Genomic DNA, 9397 nt, shown 5'->3' on the forward strand with positions numbered 1-9397 from the left:
CGATAAATGCGATTATCATATATGAACAAAACAAAAACAATGTTTTTCATTCCATATCTCATAATCTAATACAAACTTGGCATGCATTTAAGACCCATGGAAATAACATGTTTATCATACTTAGTCTGCGATAAAGGCTTGGTTAAAGGATCAGCGATGTTTTCATCTGACCCAATCTTACAAATCGGTATTTCCTTCCTTTCGATGAAATCTCTAATTACATGAAATTTTCTAAGTACATGTCTAGTCCTGTTACTAGACTTGGGCTCTTTAGCTTGAAATATAGCCCCACTATTATCACATAAGACCGTGATAGGATCTTTGGCGGTAGGAACTGATGCGTGTCTTTTATATGATGTTTTACATCCCATTTTACACGCATTTCAGAGCTCATTCATGTAGTTTATGCTGCATTTCTCTCTATTTCCGTCTACTTCCGTATTTTGTACATTATTGCAGAAATGTGAAGAATCCAGCGGAAATCAAGCTAAATCCGTCCCCGAGTATCCTGCATTTCATTTTTGACGTGAAGTATTCACCCGAGGAACGAGCTTGGTGCGCAATTCAAGGCCCAAAAGACAAGTCCACGAGTTCATAGAAGTCAAGTAGCAGCTCAAGCAGTCGATCGACCATCACCTTGATCGATCGACCAACCCTCGAATTACTGAAGCTACTGTTCATCGCCAAGCGATCGATCGACCCTTCACATCAGTCGATCGACCACGATGCTATTCCAGACGAGAATTAAAAGACTGAGGAAACGCAAGCCCATGATGCTAGGTTTAGGAAATAAGAAGTTACGTTAATTGCTATATAACGTAACCTAGAAACATTCAGTTAGCATCAAGTTTTTAATCAAGTTTTATTCAGTAGTTTTACATTAGTTTCACATACGGTTCTTTATAGTTAATTAGGGTTTGGGATTATTGTTGAGCATTGGATCTTTGGTTCTTATCAATCTTTCCTCTGCAAATTCGGTATTCATCTACCCCAATTTCAGTTTATTGCTTTGCTTTATCATTAGTATAGAATTGCTAGCTAGATTCCCGCAACCAATTTTATCGTTTATGTTAATTGTTTACTTTATCGTTTCAAGCATGAATTCAGTAATTCTTATCGTTAATGTTATTGTTTTTACCCTTAGCATGAGTAGCTAATTAGTTTGTGCTAGGATGTAGGCGAATTTTAGCGTAGGCGGCCAAGTATTGAACACGGACTGATTCGCATGTCAGTCGATCGACTGACATTCTCGGTCGATCGACTGACCTCGTGAGGTTACCCTTCGTTTTAATTGAATTTAATGTTGTATTTAACTAATCGAATGCATGCGACCAGTTAGATGCTTATTTTATGACTGACCCATTAGATCGAAAGATAGGGAAAGTTATTTGACCACCAATTAAAATGACTAAACTGTGCTAAGATCGAAAGATAGGTATAGTTTAGACCGTTAGTCACTTTTCAGGACGAGAGTCAGTATTAGTGATATTAGGGACCTATAGCGAGATCGAAAGATGCTATTTGTTAAGAGTGGACCGAGAGGACCTCTTGTTTTCCGCTTCACCTGTGTTCGATTTAGACCTGTTTAGTATGCTGCCGTCGAAGCTTTAATGAACCGATCATCCTAGTACCCCTTCTTTATCTGTTTAAACCGCCTTTTTAGTTTATTGTCTTTATTTATTCTTAGCTATAGACTATCTCAACTCAACCCCCACAATTGTTACCTTAGACTGAATATAAATCAACTAGAATTTACATCTGCCTCCTTGTGGTTCGACCCTGTTACCACTAGCCTAGGTTAGTCTTAATAGGAAATTATAAATCTTATTTTTGGTACTCACAACGACGGGTATCAAATTTTGGCGTCGTTGCCGGGGAGGCAATAGTTCTAATTTTAGTTGTTTTATTTTTAGTTTTTCTTAGTTTAAGGGACTTCTGTTCCTTAAACTTTTCTTATATTCTTTTTGTAGTTTCTTCTTATGCGCAGGTCACAGGGTGGTGAACTAGTACCATTTGATCCTGAGATAGAGAAATCTTTGCGCGAGTTGAGACGAACACAAAGGGTATTACCGACAGAGGAAGAGTTGAGTACTCTGTCAAGCTATTACGAGAACGACCTGTTCGAAGAAGACCCACATTCTTCACCCGTTTCCACTTCTTCAGCCGAGACAGTTACTTCTCCAGAAATTCCAGTCATGGCCGAGGAAGCGAGTATAGCTAGTCATTCTGAGCCGACAGCTGAAAATTTATATAAGGAGTTCGAATTACCAGGAGATGTCAGGAAGTTCGAACCAAAGCCTTCATACATCAACATGGTTGAGAGAAACCAGTTTGGGGGAGCTGCAAATGAAGATGCAGCTAAGCATATGGAGACCTTTATTGACTACTGTTGTTCCATACCCCCACCAGCCGGTGTGACCCAGGACCAGATCAAGGAGACCATGTTTATCTTCTCCCTTCGTGATGCTGCAAGGGAGTGGTATAGGGATCTGGACCGAGCCGTTCATGGGATTACTGATTGGAATTCCTTGGCATTGGCGTTCTACAAAAAGTACTTTTCTGCTTCAAAGACGATTGCTATTAGAGCCCAAATCACAAGTTTCAAACAAGGGTCGGATGAGAACTTCCACGAGGCATGGGTCCGATTTAAGAAGCTGGTGCGAACCATACCGCACCATGGGTTCGAAAAATGGAGCTTGTGCAATCATTTCTATAATGGGTTGTACGACGATCGAGGGCCATTTTGGATCTGCACCAATGGCCGATTTGCTGAGAATTTGGGAGCAACCAAGGGGTGGAAGATCATTGACGATCTAGCCACCCACAAGGTGAGTATGGTAATTCCGGAGGGAACCGAGAGGAGAGTGCTTGAATCTTCCTCTGTTGCTGCGCTTGAGGTTCTCACTGCGAGATTTGACAAGTATGAACTAGGAGGAGCTTCTAAAGGTGGGATGTACCAAGTAAATGTTGTGTCAGACGGTCCTTTCGTCTGTGAAAGGTGTGGAGCTGAGGGACACGTTTCAAAGAACTGCCCTAGTCCCTTTGAGTCTTGTGCTGCCTTTCAACACTATAGGCAGACCAACACCTACTATGAGCCAAATACCCATCCAAACTTGAGTTGGAGGAGCCAAAATGTCCTGAACCCAACTCAAGCTCCGCCGCAGCAGCAACCCTATGTGCCCCCTCATCAAAAGCAACAACAATATCAGAAACCTCCCTATGTGCCGCAGCAGCAACAATCGCAGAATTCTGAATTCTCCGAGCTTAACAACTTGTTGCTAAAGGAGTCCCAAGCACGAGAGGCCGGGATGAAGCTACTAGAGAGCCAAATTGCTCAATTGGCTAGCAAAAGTAACACTCGAGCTCCCGGACACTTACCGACCCAAACTGACCAAAAGGAGACCTTAAATGCCATCACTTTGAGGAGTGGGTCCACCCTTGATGGTCCTGCCATGGTCGAGGACGCTGTTGAAAAAGATGAGCCGGAAACAAGTCAAAAGAAAGCTTCAACGAATAAATCAAAGAAACGGGCGTTTACCAGATATATCAGTCGATCGACTGATACAACCGGTCAATCGACTGATACACGGGTTACAGGAGCTTCTGGAACTGTACACAACAGTCGATCGACTGAGGAGAGTGGTCGATCGACCAAGGTTACTACTGATAGCGAGGAATTTCGTCCTTCAATGCCCGATAATTTGAGAGACCATTTGTTCCGAGGTTCGACAATCCCGAAGACGTTAGGACCAGACCCGAGTGCTGATGGGTCCATCCCGGTTCCGAAGTTTGACCCAATGACGGTCAATGGCTCACATTTGAGACGGTCTGAGGAGGGTTCAAGCTTCAATAAGGAGAAAGCAGTGGACTTCCAGCCTAAGTCCACGGATGCGGCATCTTAACCTAGAGGAGAGGGCTAAGGTACTTCTTACAGCCCCATATCCGGAGAGACTAGTGCCAACAAAAGAACAGGTATCTTTCAGTAAGTTTGAGAAAGTTATTCGTAGCTTGAATGTTCAGGTACCCTTCCTTGAGTTAGTTAACCAAGTGTCAGCATACACCAAGTTCAGGAAACAGTTATTGTCTAAGAAAAAGTCGCTTGAACATGTTCACACTGTCGCTCTAACTAAAGAGTTTTGCTCTTACCTATCTCACACTGCACCCCATAAGCTAGAGGACCCGGGTAGCTTTTCTGTTCCTTGCAGAATAGGTATCTTCTCTATTGAGAAGGCATTATGTGACTTAGGAGCTAGTATAAGCGTCATGCCTTTGAGTCTAGCTAGGAAGCTTAAATTGATTAGGTTCGCAGTGATGACATGACATTCGGATGGTGACCGATCTGCGGTCCAACCCATAGGAGTCCTAGAGGACATCCATGTCCAAATAGGGAAGTTTTTCTTTCCTGTAGACTTTGTTGTCCTTGACATGCCTGAGGATGCTCATATTCCCATTATTTTGGGTAGGCCATTTCTGCACACTGCTGGTGCAGTCATAGATGTCGGCCTAGGTACCTTGACTTTCAAAGTAGGCAAGCATTCTATTGTCTTTGCCCAACCGGCTAAGAAAAAGGACCCCATGTGGCCGGTGACTTGTAACACGGTTTATGAAAAGAAATCGTACTTTGTGGTTCCTGAATTACCTGTCTCTATTACTACTTATGTGTTAACCCCTCCGCCCCAGATTGGGAGCAAGAAGGAGGAAGAATCTGTTGTTTTAGATAATGCAAGAGCTGGTTTGGGGAAAGAAGTGCTGCAAGTTGTGCCAGCTGTAAAGAAGCCGATCATTCAAAGAGGAGGTCTTGGTTGCCTGGGCTATGGCATTGATGAGGTAGTTGATGACGAGCCAGTTAAAGCCAGAAAGTCTGATCTGGATTCTGACAAGCCCGAAGAGATCCTTGACTGGGGAGATGATGAGAATGTTGATCCGTTGAGCCATACGGACGTGGAAGCTAAGAAGGGTGCACCTGCTAAGATAAGCACCATTGAGGCTACCTCTAGTAGCCAAAAGCCGACGAAGTGGGCCATACCGTGGTCTTTCTTGATCAACTATTAGTTGATCGAGTTCGTTATAAACTTCATTTCATTTGCTTTTGTTAAGACATTTTTTTTTATTGCTTTTGTGTGCGCGAAAACTTCGCATTTTATTTCGCTTGCTTAGGATTTTTAAGTACTTTAGACTTTATTCTGGGTTTTGCGCAATTTTGGGCGCGTATTATTGTGCATTTAGAGGTTTTTAGACCTCATTTGCTCAAGTTATTGAGCAAATACGAAGAAATAAGGAGTACAGCAGTACTTTCAGTCGATCGACTGGCCATCTTGGTCGATCGACTGAGTTGCGCTTTCCAGGAACTTCTGTTTCTGTTCATCTGGTCGATCAACTGCCACTTTTGGTCGATCGACCAAGGACGCTGCTGTATCTGATCACGACCTCTCCCCTCCTGTGTTTGGTCGATTTGCGGACTTGAGGGAGTTTTCTACTCCACTTTATCTTCCGTCAAACTATATATTTCTTCTGGTTTTCTCATTTGTGCACAATTTTACCGCTTCATTATTGTCTTTCTCGGTTTTATGCGTGGTTTTTGTCTGTCTTTTCAGGTACCTTTTAGTAGCACTGCTGGCTACTGAAACCTCCTAGCTCACGCTGGTTTGGGGAGGTTTCCTTGCTGCGCTTAAAGTCTTGTGAGTTCCCAAGTTCCACTTCATGTCATATTTACTTATTTTCTCGCAAATTCCCATTTCTCTTTTATTCATTACATGATTTTGCACAATGGGGACATTGTGCGATTTGGTTTGGGGAAGGGTTTTGCGTTGCATATCATTTGCTTGCATTCACGTTTAATTCTGTTTTGCATTGTTTATTTCATTTCTTTTATATATACAAAAATTCCAAAAAAAAAAATTGAAAAATTTCAAAAATTTCCATAAAATGCACGTTTATTTTAGCATATAGGTCGAGTCGGAACGGTAGTATTTCAAGGATGATATTGCATTTGCATCTGTTTTTGCCTGAGCCTTGCTAATTAACATGTTATTAGTAGAATCACATATGCATAGTCTACGAGTTTTCGTTAATTTCCTTGCTGGACTTGAAACTTGACTTTGAAAATTGGCAAACTACATCATATTTCTGAGATTTAGAGCCTATAACTGGTGTCATTCATGACCAGTTCATTTAGGAATGTGAGTAGTACTCCTTATGAGGCATGTCACATAAATATGCATAAATATGAACTTAATCTGCTTAATACCTGTATGCATTCGGTATGTGGTTAGTTGACACATGTGGTAGAGGTTTCCTTTTCTCGTTTTGCCCATAAGCTCCACACTGCTAAAAATATCCTTTTTTGTCCTATTTACTACATCCTACATTTAGCCTGTCCTTTGTCGAGCTAGTAGTCTGTGTTCTTGGGGTTGTTACTCTTTTTTTGGTGGCATATGCTCATGTTTGAGATAATATTGGGAAGATGAAATGAAGGAGGAAAGGAAGAAAAAAAATAAAATGAAAAAAAATGATTCGGAAAAGAAAAGAAAAAAAAGAAAGAGTTCTGTAGTGGTTAAGCAGTCGATCGACTGCCCCTATAGGTCGATCGACTGATGTTCAAAGAAGAGAAAATCAATTCGCATAATTCAATCTTTTATCTTATGGCGATTTTTGCTCCCATGTTTTATTCTTACTTCATGGGGAGTTAGTTGATTACTTGTATCTCTGGAAATTGTGAGATTTGTGCTTGCTATAGCACCGTTTCGTTTGATTATGAGCAAGAAGTTGGCTGTTGCCATTTGGTTCCGTTTTGGTACTAGCTTGATCACCTGTACCTCCACTTTACCATAAAATGCTTTGCCTCTTCTTACCCATACCTCACATATCCACATTTATACCTCGGCATGTGTCATGGTCATTTTGTTGGTTGGAATGCGTATGTACGGTTGTAGAGATCATTTTCATATTATATTGCAGGCATGTTCTTATAGGTCGTAGTTAGGTGAGAGTCACTACAAAATTAATTCTTTCTATCTTACATATATTCACCTGTACTTATTGAGTGATTTGAGCGACCCGTGAGAGTCCAATTTGATAAGTCTCTACAGTTGACGGTTCAGGGGTTTTTTACGGCTTCATAACTCGTTTTCATGATTCATCTGCTGATTGATTGTTGGTTGTGCATTAAATTGGTTAGGCTTTACATGTTGCATTTCGCTCTGAGATTGAACTCGTTCCATTAGGTCATTAGATCGAGTCTAGTTCTTGCTTGGGGACAAGCAAGGGTTTGGTTTGGGGAAGTTTGATGCGTGTCTTTTATATGATGTTTTACATCCCATTTTACACGCATTTCAGAGCTCATTCATGTAGTTTATGCTGCATTTCTCCCTATTTCCGTCTACTTTCGTATTTTGTACATTATTGCAGAAATGTGAAGAATCCAGCGGAAATCAAGCTAAATCCGTCCCCGAGTATCCTGCATTTCATTTTTGACGTGAAGTATTCACCCGAGGAACGAGCTTGGTGCGCAATTCAAGGCCCAAAAGACAAGTCCACGAGTTCATAGAAGTCAAGTAGCAAATCAAGCAACGATCGATCGACCATCACCTTCATCGATCGACCAACCCTCGGGTTACGAAGCTACTGTTCACTCGCCAAGCGATCGATCGACCCCTCACATCGGTCGATCGACCACGATGCTATTCCGGCGAGAATTAAAAGACCGAGGAAACGCAAGCCCATGATGCTAGGTTTAGGAAATAAGAAGTTACGTTAATTGCTATATAACGTAACCTAGAAACATTCAGTTAGCATCAAGTTTTTAATCAAGTTTTATTCAGTAGTTTTACATTAGTTTCACATACGGTTCTTTATAGTTAATTAGGGTTTGGGATTATTGTTGAGCATTGGAACTTTGGTTCTTATCAATCTTTCCTCTGCAAATTCGGTATTCATCTACCCCAATTTCAGTTTATTGCTTTGCTTTATCATTAGTATAGAATTGCTAGCTAGATTCCCGCAACCAATTTTATCGTTTATGTTAATTGTTTACTTTATCGTTTCAAGCATGAATTCAGTAATTCTTATCGTTAATGTTATTGTTTTTACCCTTAGCATGAGTAGCTAATTAGTTTGTGCTAGGATGTAGGCGAATTTTAGCGTAGGCGGTCAAGTATTGAACACGGACTGATTCGCATGTCAGTCGATCGACTGACATTCTCGGTCGATCGACTGACCTCGTGAGGTTACCCTTCGTTTTAATTGAATTTAATGTTGTATTTAACTAATCGAATGCATGCGACCAGTTAGATGCTTATTTTATGACTGACCCATTAGATCGAAAGATAGGGAAAGTTATTTGACCACCAATTAAAATGACTAAACTGTGCTAAGATCGAAAGATAGGTATAGTTTAGACCGTTAGTCACTTTTCAGGACGAGAGTCAGTATTAGTGATATTAGGGACCTATAGCGAGATCGAAAGATTCTATTTGTTAAGAGTGGACCGATAGGACCTCTTGTTTCCCGCCTCACCTGTGTTCGATTTAGACCTGTTTAGTATGCTGCCGCCGAAGCTTTAATGAACCGATCATCCTAGTACCCCTTCTTTATCTGTTTAAACCGCCTTTTTAGTTTATTGTCTTTATTTATTCTTAGCTATAGACTATCTCAACTCAACCCCCACAATTGTTACCTTAGACTGAATATAAATCAACTAGAATTTACATCTGCCTCCTTGTGGTTCGACCCTGTTACCACTAGCCTAGGTTAGTCTTAATAGGAAATTATAAATCTTATTTTTGGTACTCACAACGACGGGTATCAGGAACTATCCTCAGTCCTTCAAAAAATTGCCTAATCCACACGGCTTCCTTAGCAGCTTCAGATGGTGCAATGTACTCAGCCTCCGTTGTATAATCTGCAATGACCGACTCTTTGAAGCTCCTCCAGCTAACCGCACCACCATTAATCATGAAAACAAAGCCAGTCTGGGATTTCAAATCATCCCTATCAGTTTGAAAGCTCGAGTCGGTGTAACTCTTCACACTCAGCTCGGAATCTCCTCCAAACACTAAGAATGAATCCTAGTCCTTTGCATGTACTTAAGGATATTTTTTACGGCTATCCAGTGACTTTCACCTGGATTGGCTTGATATCTGCTTGTCATGCTCAAAGTATACGATACATCGGGACGAGTGCATATCATGGCATACATGATTGATCCAACGGCGGAAGTATAAGGGATCAATTTCATGCGTTCAACATCTTCAGGTTCTGTGGGTGACTGAGACTTGCTCAATGTAATCCCACTACCCATTGGAATAAAACCCCTCTTGGAGTTATTCATGTTGAAACGTCGAAGAACCTTATCAATATAAGACTCTTGACTTAGTGCCAATATCCTCTTAGATCTATC

The sequence above is a fragment of the Silene latifolia genome, chromosome 2, assembly GCF_048544455.1.
Source record: "Silene latifolia isolate original U9 population chromosome 2, ASM4854445v1, whole genome shotgun sequence".
NCBI lineage: Eukaryota > Viridiplantae > Streptophyta > Magnoliopsida > Caryophyllales > Caryophyllaceae > Silene > Silene latifolia.